The sequence below is a fragment of the Protopterus annectens genome, chromosome 2.part1, assembly GCF_019279795.1.
Source record: "Protopterus annectens isolate FY-2018-M chromosome 2.part1, PAN1.0, whole genome shotgun sequence".
NCBI lineage: Eukaryota > Metazoa > Chordata > Ceratodontiformes > Protopteridae > Protopterus > Protopterus annectens.
Window position 1 is genome coordinate 1,476,912,985 of NC_056729.1, and position 17,107 is coordinate 1,476,930,091.

Sequence of the window (17,107 nt, forward strand, 5' to 3'; positions counted from 1 at the left end):
GAATGTCAGGTTTGGCTGTGCTCATCTTGTTTGTGCGAAGCTCAGCAGTGCATACATTGGACTAGTGCCCCACTCAGGAAGCAGACAGAACACCTGCAGAACAACTACAAACATGTTGTCTGTAAAAGGGCAAGGGTCAATAGCAATACAGTTTTGCAATTTTTGTTTTCTATTGTGCAACTTTGTTTAGCAGCATTGTGCGATGGCTTGCAAGGTTCCCCAGCAGCTGCAGCCATTGAACACCTACAGAGAGGACTCAGACAGCCAATAACTAAAACTGGATACAGTCAATTAATTCTGTTGGGCACCCCATAAAGCCACTAAAAGGTGTTGTGTGGAGGTTAACACAGAGACCTTAAAATGATTTGGAAATTAGAAAATGTCATGTAACTAGTCCTGCAGCAGCATGTGTAAGTGTAGGGTTGGAGTACAGATGGTCCTGGGTTCTAGGACAGGGGGTGCAACCTATTTTTACTGTTGTGACAGTGCAGTTTATAGCAATGAGCTGAAAAATAGACAAGTGTTATTTCAATATTCTTGTAGCAACAGGTGAAAGTGTAGGTCTGCCATACGCATGGTCCTGGGTTCTAATAAAGGATATTCCATGAGCTTTTACTGTCATCCCACTTCTCATTATATTTACTCTCACTTATAATAGTTTAGATAATGGAGTTGATATGAATTATATGTATGAGAGATGGGACAACATTATTGTGTTTTCAGATGATTGACTGAGAGTATACTGTCTACTATATTTCTGTAAGGGTCATTCTGCTATCTGGACTTGCATGAGCTTCCCAGTTACATAAGATACATACACAACTGGATCTATATTGAATAACCTTGTTAGCTCACGCACATACATGTGTAATGGCTCAAACTATCACCTGTATTTATGTATGATTCCAGAGTATGCCTGAGCAGTTCAACTTCTGTGGCAAAGATGGAAAATCTACACTGTGGGAAGAACACTTTTTGTCCCTTATGCCTAGGTTTGAATCCCACAGTGTAAAAATAAATTGTCCTCAGTGTATAAAGGCAAAAAGAAATACGTCAAGTCATTACATTTAGGCCCCCAGTGCATGTCTGCAAAGTTAATTCACCTAACAGTTAGCTTCCAATTTCCAATATATATTTCCAGGTTACATCAGTAGACACCCCTCAAACTAAGGCCAAGTGTCAGATTAACCTTCCAATTTTAATTATTTAATTCCTCCCCACCTGGCAGTGCTACACTCCACTGAACATCACGCGAATGCAGTTGGCATCATTGCTCAGATTTGTACACTACCAGTAAAGTGATAACTAGAATTGGGGGGAAAGCATCACTTTCCATTGCTCTAGTTTTGCTGGTAGACATTGTTGGTGTTAGAGAGGAAGCTGCCAACTTTAGGGCACAGAGGTTGGGTGTCCAAGAGTCCAGGATATTTACTGGACTCCTGGTAAAACACCACAGCCAAAGGCTTCTGCAGGGGGGGGAATATTCTGGTTACCAGTACAAGTCTGTGGTGTGGAATAGTTTGTCCCAGGCTGTATCCAGTACCACTGCAATCTCATGAACTGGAAAGCAGTGTAGATATCATTTTAATGACCTACACAGGTGTAAAAATAATACTCTCATCCATTGGTTGCATGAGTTTGAGACTGCAGACATCCCACAGCTCTGCAAATATAAATATGACAATAAGAGAATACTTGTAAGATTTAGGAAGCTAAATATGGACAAGTCTGGCATGCATAATGCTCTTCTGTTCTTTTCTGGCCTTTCCCCAGCTCCCACCGAATGTGAGTTTAATCAACAGGCTCGTGTTTCTTGAATGGAGAGATGGAGGGAAACAAGTTGTATGTATGCAGCATAAGATAAGTGTTATTGTAGCTTTAAAAGTTAAATATAGCTTTTTTGGTCTTTTATAGAGTTGTATCAAAATGAGCATGCATATCCCAACTGTAAAAGCAAGTATGCATGCATTAGTCTGCAGCACAAACCAGTTGTAGGAGTCCAATATTAGACTGCAGTCAAAGATTGTGGGTTCAAATACCATGATTCACAAGTATACAATGCTATTTCTTCTATAATATTTCAATGCTCAGTAATATTTACATTAAATTAAAAACTCTATACCAGTGGCACAAATACCCTGATGTAGAGGATATAACACCCTGCTGTAATCTGTATAATTGGAGCATGCATATGTACAATATTTGCACATTTCAATGATTACTTTCAGAAATCTGTAGTAAAGTGTGTGTCTGTTAGGATGTATACTTAAATGTAATACTTCAGATAAAGAGTTGCATACTTGTTTTACTACATTGTATGTCACATATGATGGTATTAATTTTATTTCTTTTTTCTTTCACTCCAACCCTTATCCATGTGTGCCACATCACTAAATGCTACACAGCACAGCATAGTAGTCTAGCCCAAGTGGATCAGCCTGTCCTCACTCCACCAGCTCCAGCACTGATGCCCAGCACATCTGGGAGCCAACCTGGCAGCACTGCCTCTGCTGTCCCTGCACTAACTTTGCCTTCAGGTAGTACTGCATCAGACACTGTTGCAGTTGTACCTTCCAGAAGCAGAGGCCAAGGTGGTGATTTCATCACCCACTAGGAGGTGCTAGGGTTGGTGCATAGGATCATTCATTGCACCATTGCTGTATGCCTTCACCAGATGGTGTGGCTGCTCTTCCTCATGATCCACAGGAGGAGAAGACATTTAAGTACTCTAGCTGCTATCAGAATAAGGGAACAGTAATGACATCTCAGTGGGTGAGGACTCTTTTCTTGATGAGCATGAGCCTGGGTTGTCTCCTCCCTCACCCCAATCATGATTCCCCCAAACTTTAGTGTCCCTCACCATCCCTGTCTCTTAACTTGTTTGTTTGCATTTGCTTCCTCATCTACACAACTTACCCGACCCAGATATACCCACATCCATTTCACAGCAGTCCTCTATTACTGAATTAAAAAAAAAAACAAATGGGCACCTGTCCCACAAAAAAAAAAAACATCCTATACACAGCTCTCCATTTCTCACATGTGTCTTCTTGACACACTTGATTTAGTCAAATTGGCTATACAACATGATGACATTGTTGTCACCCCTCTCTCTGGAGGTGACAGTCCAAATTCAGGTAATATTCTGCACATATGATCAGTTTTTACTGTTGAAGAAATGGATAGCTATGGTTCTTTCCTACCTCCTTCTTGCACATTCCAGTATTGCTTTATCTTTGTTCTTGCCCCTGCTTGCTCCCTATTTCACCACTTTCCTGACTACCCCATTTTAACACCTATAATCTGGTCAAAAAATAGAATCACACACAACACACATAAGTACCATAAAAACAATGGATCCCTTCACTTTTTGGTCTCTGTGTTTGAGTGGAGTTTTGCATCATGCAGCAATGCCAAGTGATGATGAATGGTGGTACAATGTTGCTGTTACCTCTGCGTAATGCCACTTAACCCTATTGCGCCATTCCAACACACAACAAGTGTACTATGAAGAATTCATGTCATTGTATTATCACTGTTTAGTTAAAAGTATTTAAAAGTATTAGATACACCTGGATTCAAACCCAGTATCATCCGGACTCAAAAAGAAATGTGTCAATGCATTTACACCTGCTGCCACAGAGCCAGGTAAGCAGCAGGTGTGTTTCATAGACTCAGTGCTAACTCTCAAACTTTAGCAATGTGGCTGATGTTTGTGCATTACTTTACTTGCAAACATGGAAAGCATTGGAAATGTGTATCTCACATGCGCAAACACTTTGCCAACTATCACACAAACCTGCTGCTTGCTACACTATGGAAAAGTAAATGTTATTATGAATTACTGCCATTTACTATCCATTTCCTGTCTATGACATGAAATTACATGTGGAAGCATAACAAACTAAAGGCTCTATCTAACAATATGTCACATATTTACAATACAGCCATTTGTTGCCTCCCCCCAAGCACTGCAACCCTGGTGTCTCAGCACTTTTTTCACATGTATATCACCAACACTATAGAAATTAATATCAAATGTTGTGTGACATGCAATGCACAAGAATCTGTTAACATGCAGAAATAGAATTACTGACCCATACGCATAAAAAAACCTTATCTCCATGGCTAAGAAAGGAACCAGCATGGACCTTTTTCACAATGACATATGTGACCCTCAACACACTTGACCTGACCTATTTTGGTTTTGACAATTGTAGATCTTGCTTATTAATCCTAGTGGACCTCTTTGATACTGACCCTAAAGACTTGGATGAGGGATAACAGGACATACTGCCTATGTTGAGTTATGCAAGGCCTTTGACACTATCCACCATTCAGGTATCATAGAGAAAATCTTCCATATGTGGATTAACCCATACATTACTAGATGGATAGCCAACTAGCTCACTGACAGAACATACACTGTCAAAGTTGGGGACTGCACCTCCACCTCTAGACTAGAATACCACAAGTATCTGTGCTGGACCCACAACTGTTTGGAAGCTATTTCTCTGAAGTCCAGGCAATGGTAGATGGCCTATTGCTTACCAAGTCTGCAAATGACTGTCAACTGGATGCAGTTATATGAAGTCCCCCAACTATGTTAATATATTACAGAAGGGGCTGCCACAGAAAAATGACTGGTGTCAAAACAGTGGGCTGAACTTTAAAGCAAAAAATTCCTCATTGTCCCCTTTGGCAATTAACTACCCTGCTAGTTATGATATACATAGCACCCCTCTAAGCTCAAACATAGTGTTGTGAGACTTGGGAGCACATGTTGATAGCAATCTACACTTCAATCAGTATGTGTCCATAGTTGTAAGACACATGTTATACATTGCACACCTCATAAATAAGGCCATCACATCCAAGACCAGGGAGGTCATAGCTCTGGTGTACTCTACCCTTATCAGACCAATAAATTAATACAATGCTCCCTTCTGTCTGTACCTCACCAGACACCTGCAGCAACTGGAGAAAACACAGAGGTTTGTGATCTGGAGAATCCAGGGCCTCTAAAACATGACATACATGAAAAGACTGAAAGACTTGTCACTGTACAAAGTATCATGCAGGCAGCTGAGACTCTGCCCTACTGGAAATGCTGGATATTGGCAAATCAAATGGGACAAGAATAACTTGCTCCAGGGATCTCAGCCTAGCCTGTGACATAAACAGAACATGCTGGGGAGACAGATATAGCTCCCAATGATTGCCACTCCTTTGTAATAGGCTCCCACTGCATGTGAGGCAGTGCTCCTCAAAGACCGTATTCAAGCTCAACCTTGACAACTGGATGGGTAATTGTAAATTCCCCCCTGAGGTGGCACCTATGTCCCTCATGGATAGGGTCATTCAGTGCTGATCACAAAATCTCTCTGCTAACAATGACCATCTACCTGTCCTCATTAAGGGTACTTGTGTTTTTATATGGCTAGGCCTGTAAATGCCCTAGGCCATTAGGCTAGTAACCTCCTATGAACCTGTGAAGCTATGAACCTATGCAGGCCTGCCAACATCTTCTGTCCAACATGCCCTGCTGATGTCATCCACTAAAAGTTGACCTGTAGTCTTGTAAAATTCAGACTTTTGCTGTTGCACTTGTGTAAAGTACTGAATTCTGTAGTCTGTGTACTTAGATAGCTAAAGGCTTTGTTCTCACTGTAGTTAATGGTATGTGTGTGTGTGTGTGTGTGTGTGTGTGTGTGTGTGTGTGTGTGTGTGTGTGTATGTGTGTGTGTGTGTGTGTGTCTAGCCAGAAGAGCAGAAGTGTATATCCGACAGTTACCACTCCACTCCCATGGATTGACAATATTTTGATACCTGCACATGCCTACACATCCATTTCATACAGCTTCCCAACATCTTCTCTCCAATATGCCCTGCTGATGTCATCCACTATAAGTTGACCTGCAGTCTTATAAAAGTAGACTTGTGCTGCAGTGCTTGCAAAACATACTGAGTTCTCTAGTCTGTCTACCTTGGATAGATATGGGTTCTATTCTCACTGTAGTCAACTGATGTGTGTGTGTGTGCATGTGCGTGTGCATGTGTGTGTGTGCACTTGCTTGACATTACAGAGTGCATTTTACACCAGCATGTGGGACACTGTTATTACCATATTCTCCTCGCCAGAAACTGCTGATGTCTTCAGCTATATCTGATTTATGGATGTGCACTATTAGCACTAGGGCAATGTCAGAGGCTGGCCTGAAGGCCAGGCAGAAGTCACTTCATCCTATACTATACAGATTACAATGTTGTGGATTTCAATCTATCCACATACATCATGGCATTGTTTGTACACCCTGTGTTTTCTTGGAGAGTAACCCATGTGGTCTCTTAAGCTGTTGCATGTGTTTGGTGAGGTACATGCAAAAGAGAGCACCATACTCTATATTAGTATTCTAATGAGGTTCTAGTACAGTGCTGTAATATACTCCTGAGATCTAAATACAATGGCATGACTTATGATGTGCACAACATGAGCTTTCAATATAAGATTGGACACTTGGTGGTCAAAGTTCAGAGTGCTATCTACATGTGTTCCCAGTGCTTGCATCACTGGGTTTCAGCATAGTGGGACTGTTGTTATTGCTGTAATTAGTAAAGAATTCCACTTTGCAGAACGCCAAAATAAAGACACACTTTTGAATTTGTTTGTAGACCATGTGGCTTTGTCACCAATCATTTGTCTGTGTTAGCCCCTCATAGTATATCATTATAGGTGGGCTCAATGATTGCACTCAGTATGCAAAAATCAGCATATGTGGAAGCCAAAAGTTGTATACTTCAGTCTGAACTGTCAAGAAATAGATTTCCAAACAGTAAAGGGCCAAGCACAGATCCCTGCAGTTCACCAATGGTGACAGGTCTAATGGTACAGGTTGATTCACCAACTTTCACAGTATGCGTTCTGTCAGTGAGCCAATTGGTTACCGACCTAGTGGCATGAGGGTTAATCCCTAGTTGGGAGAGTTTCCTCAATGATCCCTGTGTGAGGGATTGTGTTCAATCCCTAGGCCAGATGAGGATAGCCAGTATGCACTGCCTTACCTTCATTCAGGCATATCACACAGAATCAATGGGCTGTGGCAACATCACATGATTCATCACATACACCTTCCTAACATGGTTGAATACATGCTTCGGCACACCCTCCACACAAACTATGTTGTTGTAGAAGGGTGTTTTCAACATGCATCCGTGTGAGTTGGGGGGGGACAGCACCCGATGCATGCATGTATAGAGACATCCTGACTCTCCATCATCTGTGAGGTAGACCAACATGTCATCACAATACTTTTCTAAATGGACACTAGTGATATTCCGGATGTGTGCAACAGACCAGTGTGACTTGTTAATGCTACATCATGTCTGTTACATTTGTTAGATGTTCTCAAAGAGGTCATCAAGGGCATGCACAATGACAACACTATCAGGATTTTGAACTTGACAAGCCTGAGACATTTGACACAAATCCACACTAAGGAATTCACTCAACACTGTCAGATGTGGTCATATTCACCTATATCATCGAAAGGGTAGACCAGTGTATCACATACATGGCATCTAAAAATAGGTCCAGTGATCAGGTCTGTACATTAGGGTTGTCTGCTAGGCCCTTTCCTGTCCATTATTTAAGTGATGGGCATCACAGATGACATACACATTCTGTGTCCAAACAACTGTCTGAAGGACTACAGACTGTGTGAAATCCTTGACTTCAAATGTGATATTAGTATAATACAGCAGTATCCACACACACCAAAGGTTGCTGCCACAGCCATAACAATACCTGCAATGACAAGAAAACATGGTAGGAATTTGTTACATCAGGAAAGCAAACACACCACCCAAGTATAATGTAGAAACCACACCCTATAATCAGACCAATAAGTATGTGACCAGTGTCCTGCAGTAGATGGTAAGTGGAATGTCCACCAACATGTGGTCATAGTGCTGACTACTTCCTTGCATGCAACACAACTACTGAGTATGTGAAGGGCATCCACATCAGAGGCCATAATACCTCCATAGTTCACTGCCTTCATCACACCAGTAACTGAGTACAATGCACTCTTCTTCATGTACCTCCCGACACATTTTCTAGTGTGTCTAACTGAAGTGTACCACCTTTGTCACAGTGAGATGTCACACATCTTACTGGTCATACCTAGGTATTTATTTTGTGGCATAAACATTACTGTTTGATGGTGTGGGACCCCCATCAAGTTGTTACACCAGATGCATATGTGCTACCTGTTCTGGTGATGCATACAGTACATACATAAGTGTTTTAAAACATTAATGGCATGGGTAACATTCATGAGAGTGTGGATTGTGTGGAAGTCCTGACATATTAAATGGACAAATGGACAAAAGCACTCAAATATTGGATCACTGTCCCGTCTCTAGTCATTGGTGTAAAAAGTTGTTTTTTTCCATATATATATATATATATATATATATATATATATATATATATATATATGTATATATACATATATATGCCATGCACACAGTCAACTAGCCTGTATTGATCATTATGTTGAATACAGGTATAGCACTGTCCCTCCTAATACCTCCAGCAGACGTTACAGTGCCCGGATGTATGCATGATTACCCTCATAAAGTATGGAGATATAATAATAGTTGTACATGTGTGTTTGTGCAGAATCATCTTTGATTATTCTAAATCACATCTGTTATCTCAGAGACATGGAATTACTGGTGGTATTATTCTGTTATTGTCCATGAATGTTCTTCCTTCTTGTAATGTTGTCCATGAGTCCTTACCTGTGTTCAGGGTTGCCAGATTTCCAGCACCCCAGGTAGGGACAACGGCAAAAAAAAAAAAAAAAGTGGGACTTGGGATCAGGCTGCCTGTGTTCTACTTGCTGGAGACCTCTGCTGAGATTACACTCATATTCAGGCAAATCATTTTGTACAACTTCACAATATGCACCCTACCCCAATTGTATGTAATATCCCTAATAGACATTGTGAAGGCTGCCAGCCCAGCTAGCTAGAATTTTGTAAAAAATTATATGTCATTTTTGAATATTAATACGATCCATACAAATATAAGAGAACTATCTGTTATGTGTGTATTAAACTGCTGGTGCAGAAGTGCGTGTTAAACTGTATGTTATGTGCTGAGGTTCAAGAATGTAACCACAATGTACACTACTGGAAAAGAACATAGTTAACTTGCAAACTCTAAGAAAATAAGTGAATTGTTTACGATGGTGGTTATCTCAGCTAGGAGACAGAATGTCTGGAGCTAGAAATTATTTCTATTGTCTGGAAACAGAAATAATTACAGGTTTCAAATGCAAAGGTGTTTAACTGTTTTATGACTTCCAGTTCCAGTCAAACTTCTGAAAAATAAGTATTTTGACACATAGGTGACAAAGAATGATGAAATCTGAGATAACCCAGCAGAAATGTTTGACAGTAATTTCAGAACTATCTCAAAGAGTGAGTCTGTGTATTTTGTATTTGTCTTTGGATCTGACAACATCCTCTCATCAGCACTTGTCAGTATCTATAAGTAAGACTTAATTGCAGTAATTTCCCTTAGAGATAGATAGGAACTTAGTAAGATTAGTTTAGTTGTTTTCTGTATTTATTTGAGACTGTCCTGCAATGTTGTTTTGAAGTATTTCCTGTGATTCTGAACTCTGTTGTCACTGTGTTGACTTACTGAGTATTGTCTTGTTCTTTCATTATTAATTATTAAATATACTTAAAACTTTTAATTGTGGCTGGGTCGTTTAGAGATATTTAAGCTATTAGATAACTTGCATATGCATTTACTGACACTGTACAGGTCACTCTTAAATAGCCTTAGTCTTGGACACACGTACTGTTTGGATAATAGTAACATCACACAGTAGAGTTGGTCACCCTTTGGTAAGGGCCTTATAGTAGCTGGTAAGAGTGGTTGGTGGCAACTTGTACTATCTTATAGTCTGAGCAGAAGGGGGCATAGCTAGTGAACCTGTGCCAGCCTTCCCCAGGAGTGACTGTATGTTAGTATATAAATCAAATCTCAAAATGTGTGTTTGTGTGTGTGTGTGTGTGTGTGTGTGTGTGTGTGTGTGTGTGTGTGTGTGTGTGTGTGTGTGTGTGTGTGTGTGTGTGTGTGTGTGTGTGTGTGTGTGTGTGTGTGTGAGAGAGCTACTTGGGCAGGGACATGAAGCACTGGTTGGACAGAGAGGGTGCTGGAGAGTTTGGCTTGACCACTCGGCTGAGACCTTTATCCTATAGCTGTGGCAGTTGGGAGTCTTATTGGGGATCTGGATAAAGAGAGAAACGAGCCCCAGATTGTCTGTGATTTCGGTGTGCTCTTAAGGGAAATTGTAGTTTACTGTGTGTGCACTTGTCATCCTCCCAATATGCACATACCTCACTGGTGCTAGTGGTATGGATTGAGGCTCCTTGATTACTGGCCCAGTGCAGGGATGTCACATATTAATTGTTTGGCAGTGGTAGGATAGCCACATCACATATTAATTGGATGGTAATGGTGAGATAGCCACATCACATATTAATTGTCTTGTTATGGTGTGGATATTGAATTCCTGTAGCTGTGTACAGTGGCCACTGATGGTGCTTGTACTCTTAGTCAGCCATGCAGTGAACATTCAGAGTTCATATCACAATTGTTTTATTTATTTATTTATTTATTTATTAGCCTGGTTAGTCAGGGAGAGCAGGCAAGCATGTCAGCAGAGGAGTATGGCAAGCTGACAAGGAGACAGTTGGCTGAGATGTGCCAGGCTAAAGGACTGATGCATGCCAACCTGACTAAGGCAGACATGATTACAGCTTTAGTCACAGCTGCATCAGAGAATAGCAGCCAGGAGGACAATCAGCCTGGCAGTGGAGATGTACAACTCTCAGAAAATGAACAGGTCAATCTTTCCACAGAGGACTTAAAAATCTGTCTGGAGTTAAAGAGATTTGAGCTAGAGGCCTGGCATATGGAATTAGAGGCAGCAGAGAGACTGAGTCATCTAGAGACTGAGAAAAATGAGAAACTGCCATGCCTGAAAGCTGAGGAGAAGGAGAGAAAGAGGCAACATGAAAAGGAGATGCTGACTCTTCACCATTGTCATGGAGGTAATGGGGAAGGGAGTAACTGAACCCCAGAAGCAACAAAGGTCAGAAAATTTCTTCCATAATTTACTGAGAGTGATAACTTTGATAGTTTTATTCATATGTCTGAGAGGGTATATAAACAGTATAGTGTTGACCAAGGGCTCTGGGTACGGTTCCTGACCCCCTTACTCCATGAAAAAGCTGTAACTGTTCTTTTCAAACTGTCTGATAATGACTGCTTCAATTATAATGTTGTAAAGAATTGTTTGCTAGAATTTGTAAGTTAACACCTGAAGCTTATAGGAAAACATTTCATGAGCACAGACGCAAGGCAGATGAAAGCGTGTGTGAATATGTTGCTGAACTAAGCACTTATTTTCATAGGTGGGTGAGTTGATGTCAGGTCACCACATTTGAAGGGTTGGAAGACCTTTTGGTGAGGGAACAAGCCCTTAGCACTTTGCCTGAGGACATGAGAATCTGGTTAGCTGATAGACAATGCTCTACTGCAAATAAGTTGGGGAAGAAGGGAGACCTATACCTAGCAAGCAGGGCATCACTGCACAGGAAAGGGACACCCAGTGCTGCTCATGGGTCTAAGGGAACCCATGATGGGCAGCCCAGACTGCCCCAACAGAGTCCGCCAGTACCAGGGGAAGCCACTAGTCCAGGTACTTGTCCAGGACCCAGGGTTAAATGTTTTAAATGCAACTAGTGGGGCCATGTAGCATATAGATGTCCACAGAGGCAAGGGGGGAGAACAAAAGGTGGGAGAGCCAGTAAGTGGGAATGACAAACTGCCAACAGAAGGTTGTCTTGAGACAATAAGGGTACCAAACTACCACAAGAGGTTATAGCTTATCTTAGTGAATGGGAAAGAGGCCATGGCTAAGAGAAACACAGCCTCTGACCTAACCATTGTGAAGCCTGCAATGGTTACAGAGGAGGACTACTTGCTTGGGCAGTCTACTCCAGTCAGAGCTTTAGGAGGCACCCCATTCCAAATACCTTTGGCTAGGGTTCACCTTGACTGCAAGGGTGGAAAAGGAAGCCAGCAAGTAGGTGTGTTTGAGGATATCCCTGCAGATGTCCTGATAGGGAATTATTTTGATAATGCAGTACTGTGTGTGCATGCAGTTACACACAGTCAGGCTTGGAGACAAGCATGTGAGTCTGGTAGCCCAGAGGAGACCCAGACAGACCACACACATGCAGCCAGGAATGGTGAGGTGGTTACTTCAGGGAGGGAGCTACCTTGTAGCAGTGAGAATGAAGGTGAGCCACAGCTGCTTGTGGGTACTGATGTTCCCTTGTACAGAGTGACTGCAAGGGCAGAGGTGAGTAGTAGTACCCAGGCTGACAAGTGAGACATGACTGTCAGAGGATACCAGACTTCCTGTGGAAGGGGAGCTGTGAAGGGTTAGTAAAAGTAAGTTGAGACAAGCTCAGCTCCCAGACCCTACATTACAAGGCCTTAGGGAGGTAGCTAGTGAGGCACCTGATTCTCAAGGGAAAGGCGAATCTTTATATGGGACAAAGGGTTACTGTATAGAGAGTGGACCCCCTAAGGGAGAGCTAGAGGGTGAGAGAATACAGCAGTTGGTAGTGCACAGAGCCTACCATCTGACATGTCTAGCCATAGCCCATGATATTCCCTTTTCAGGTCATATGGGCATAAAACATACAAAGAGACATATTATGCAGAACATTTATTGGCCTGGGATTTCCAGAGATGTAACAGGGTACTGCAGGACCTGTGAACAGTGTCAAAAGTTAGGCAAGGCAGGAGACACAGTGAAAGCTCCTTTGATGCCTTTGCCTGTGATTGAGGAGCCATTTCAGAGTGTAGCTATGGATATTGTGGGGCCTCTGATTACCCCAAGTTCCACAGGGAAAAAGTATATCCTAGTGGTAGTAGATTATGTTACCAGATACATTGAGGCAGTGGCTCTCTCCTCCATTGAGGCAGAAAAGGCGGCAAATGCTTTGTTAGAGATTTTCATCAGGGTAGGTTTTCCAAAGGAAATACTGACTGACAGACGTGCCAATTTCACACTGGACCTGCTGACTTGTCTGTGGAAGTATTGTGGGGTGAAGCATATGAAGACCACCACCTACCATCCACAGACTAATGGCCTTGTTGAGAGGTTAAACTCCACACTCAGGTCCATGCTACTGGCATTTGCAGACCAGTTTAAGAGGGAGTGGGACAAATATTTTCCCCATCTGTTGTTTGCTTACAGAGAGGTGCCCCAGGAATCCACAGTTTTTTTACCCTTTGAGTTGTTGTAGGGGCATAGGATGAGGGGACGTCTAGATTTAATTTGAGATGAGTGACAGGGTGAGTGTGACTCCCACAAGGAGTCTGTTGTGGCATATGTCCTAAACCTCAGGGCAAGGCTCAGGGAACTCATGGGCTTGGCCCAAGAGAACCTGGCAGAAGCCCAACAGCAGAAAAAGGTCTGGTATGACAGGAATGCTCAAGCTAGAGAGTATAACGTAGGGCAGCAGGTAATGGTTCTCATTCCTGTTAGACACAAAAAGCTGCAGGCAGCTTGGAAGGGATCCTACAAGGTGGTAAAGATGGTCAGTGATTTTTAACTACATGGTAGAATTGCTAGGCAGGAGGCAGGGGCAGAAACTGTACCATGTTAGCATGATGAAACCTTACCATAATAGGGAGGCCATTGTGCTGAGTATTTGCAGTGGACTGCAGGAGTCTGAGAGAGATCTGGTGACTGATCTCCTCAGTGAGGTTCAGACTGATGCCTCAGTGAAATGGGTAGCAAGGTCCCAGCAACTATCTCCTACCCAGGTTTGAGAAATCTGAGCAGTGTTACAGCAGTTTGGGAACATGTTCACTGGGAAACCAGGGTGCACCCAACTGGTGCAGCACCATGTGGTACAGGACCCCAAAGGCCTATTAGGCAGGCCCCTTATAGGCTGCTTGAGAGAATCTAAAATGCACGAACCACAAACTGTAAAAAACAACAAAAATAGAGCTTAAGGAAGCACTCGACCAAGGTAACCGTAAATTCTATATTTAATAATGTAAGCACACGCTTTCGGAGGGCACAGTGTCTCTCCTTCTTATTAGCGGTTTTGATCAGAAGTTATTCAAGTGCAGAAAACTCCAACTTGAAATTGCTTATTTGCAACAGTGTTTAACCATACAAGTGGTTCCAAAGGGGCTCAGACAGTGACGGTTCCCGGTTGGATTGCTTGAGGGTTCGCAGTTTCATAAGGACCTCCTTTTAATGTTTGACAGGCAAGGTTTTGAATTTATTAACTTGCTTGTGTTACAATATAAAAAGGAGGCTGATATTTTACAAACAGATTTGGAGAATCTTGAACAAAGAATCAGAAGTGATAATGATTTTTTGAGATATAAATACGAATATTCTCGTATTTTTACAAGTATTGAAGCTACAATGAATAAATTGGTTAACAATAAGAAGAAAAAGATTGATAGGGACATACGTGACTATAGTAACAACAAGGCGTACCCCCGCCCCCCTTCCATTTTTAAAAACGAGAATGGTGAGAATGGTGAGGTTGAAAACTTTAATATGCAACCATTGTGTCAACCACATCAACAGGGGGACGAGGTTGGTAACCAGGATGAAGAGCATCAACCATTGCGGCGGAGCGAGAGGCTTTTGAATAGCACTAATAATAATACTAATAACACTAACAATGGGGCCACCAATGACCAGAAAGCTTCGTCTTTGTTAAATTCTGGGAGTCAGAATAATTCAATGCAGCAGGGTTTTCCCAGTAACAACAAAACCAAGCAGACAAACCCGAGAGCAAGGAACAACTACAGAAACTCCAGGAACAGGAAGAATCAGAGGAGGAGATAACAAGTCATTTTTCTGATCCTCAGATAATTGTGGACTCAAGGGGTGATTTTAAAATTTATAATTACACTAGTTTTGTGGTTAGCTCAGAGATGGTCAAACTTTTTTCAAGAGGTTTATCCTTTGTACCCGATTCTTATTTTGACATGGTTAAGACCATCATTGATCTTAAACTTTTTGTGAGGAAATTGAATTTGAGTATTCTTATGCATGATAAATGCTTCACACGTAGTAAATTTAAAACTTCTAGTGTATATAATCCCCCTCTACATGAGTCTTTATGTCTGTTTGAAAGGATGTGTGAATTAGATCTTAGGGCTATAGTTGCAAATAGAAATAATAATAATAAAAATCATTTGCACAGGCAGGTTTTAAACATCACTAAATTTCAATGTGAGTTCATCACAATGTTGCAGAACTCCCACATTAGAGTTATGAGACCAGACAAAGGGGGTGGTCTTGTTCTTATGGATCATTTTTTGTATGCCAATAAAATGTCCACTCATTTGGATTCTGATTTTTACACATTGGTAACAACTAATGAAGTGAATCAGGCTTATTCTAAGATTAGAAGTACTATTGAGGACTTGTTTTTAGAAAGAGTAATTGATACTGAGGTATACCAGTATTTGACAATAGCAGCTCCTCAGCTACCTGTTCTTTTTGGCATACCTAAGATCCATAAATCCATTCAGGACCCCCCCCTTTCGACCAATAGTAGATGGTCGTGGCTCCATCACATATGCATGTGCAAAGTTTATTGACACTGTTTTGAAACCCCTGCTTGATCATGAGTCCCAGATTTGCAAAGACTCTTGGAGTTTTCTTCAAGAAATTGAGAAAATCTCCTACTGTGAGGAATGGTGGTTTTTAACCATCGATATTAAAGACCTATATACAGTCATCCCTCAACGTCTCGGTATTCAATGGGTTGGTGAATTTCTTAGGAATAGAAAGGTAGATGATAACACGATTTACCTGGTCGAAACCCTCCTGGAAATTGTATTGAATTTTAATTTTATGCTGTTTGATGGCAACATTTATTTACAGAAATCAGGGGTGGCAATGGGTTCACCTTGTGGGGGCAGTTTTGCCAACTGTGTGTTGGCCTACTGGGAAAAAACTTGCTTGTTTACCAATCCCCTTTTCAAGGAATGTGTCACCTGGTATACTAGATACCAGGACGACATGTTTTTATTTTGGAAGGGTCCTCCATCTTATGTTCCCTCCTTCATCGATAGTATCTCTAATATGACAGACTTTTTAGAGTTCACTTATAATTTGGAAGAATGGCGTATTAGTTTTTTGGACATTCTTTTAATCAAAGACTCTGTTAATAATAGATTCAAGAGTGTTATTTATAGGAAACCTACCTATTCTAACGCCTTCCTCCATTTTACTAGCTGTCACCCTACCCATCAGAAGAAAGCTGTCGTAAAAGGACAGATGGTTAGGGCGGCTAGGATGGTTTCAGATGAAGAATTTTTTTAACAGAGTGTGAACGTTTGAGTGTAATGTTTGTTAACAGAGGGTATCCACCCTTGTTTGTATTAGATATTAAGTCTGAAGTTACCAACAAAAGGTCCTCTGTTTTTTATAAACCAATACTGTCTGGGGGTACTAGTTTCTACAATGATGAAGGAGAGGTTTCGTCTAATCAAGTGTTTAAGAACAACAATAACACCGGTGAACCCTTTGCCACCAGATTTTTGTGTACGTTTAGTTTGGACCATTTAGATATCAGAATGGTGCTTAAAAGAAACTGGCCACTTATTATTGAGGACCCCCATTTTCTCAATAAGTTTGGTGATAGTCCAAAAATTATTTTTAGGAGAGGTCAAAATCTGAAATCATTGTTAGAGGTTAAGCCTAAGGCCACAGGTTTCCTCAATGTCGGTATGTCTAAGTGTGGGGCATGTAGGCAATGTAGGTATGTGTGCACTGATTCGAGAGTGAAGTTCAGGGATCAGATATTCAATGTGAGGGGGAAATTCAATTGTGAGACCAGGAGCGTTGTTTATGCTGCTACAGGTCAGAGCTGTGCAGCATTTTATATTGGTAAGACTGAAATGAAGCTCAAGCAGCGTATTTATGAACATGTTTATGCTATAAATAAACGTGACCTTAACACC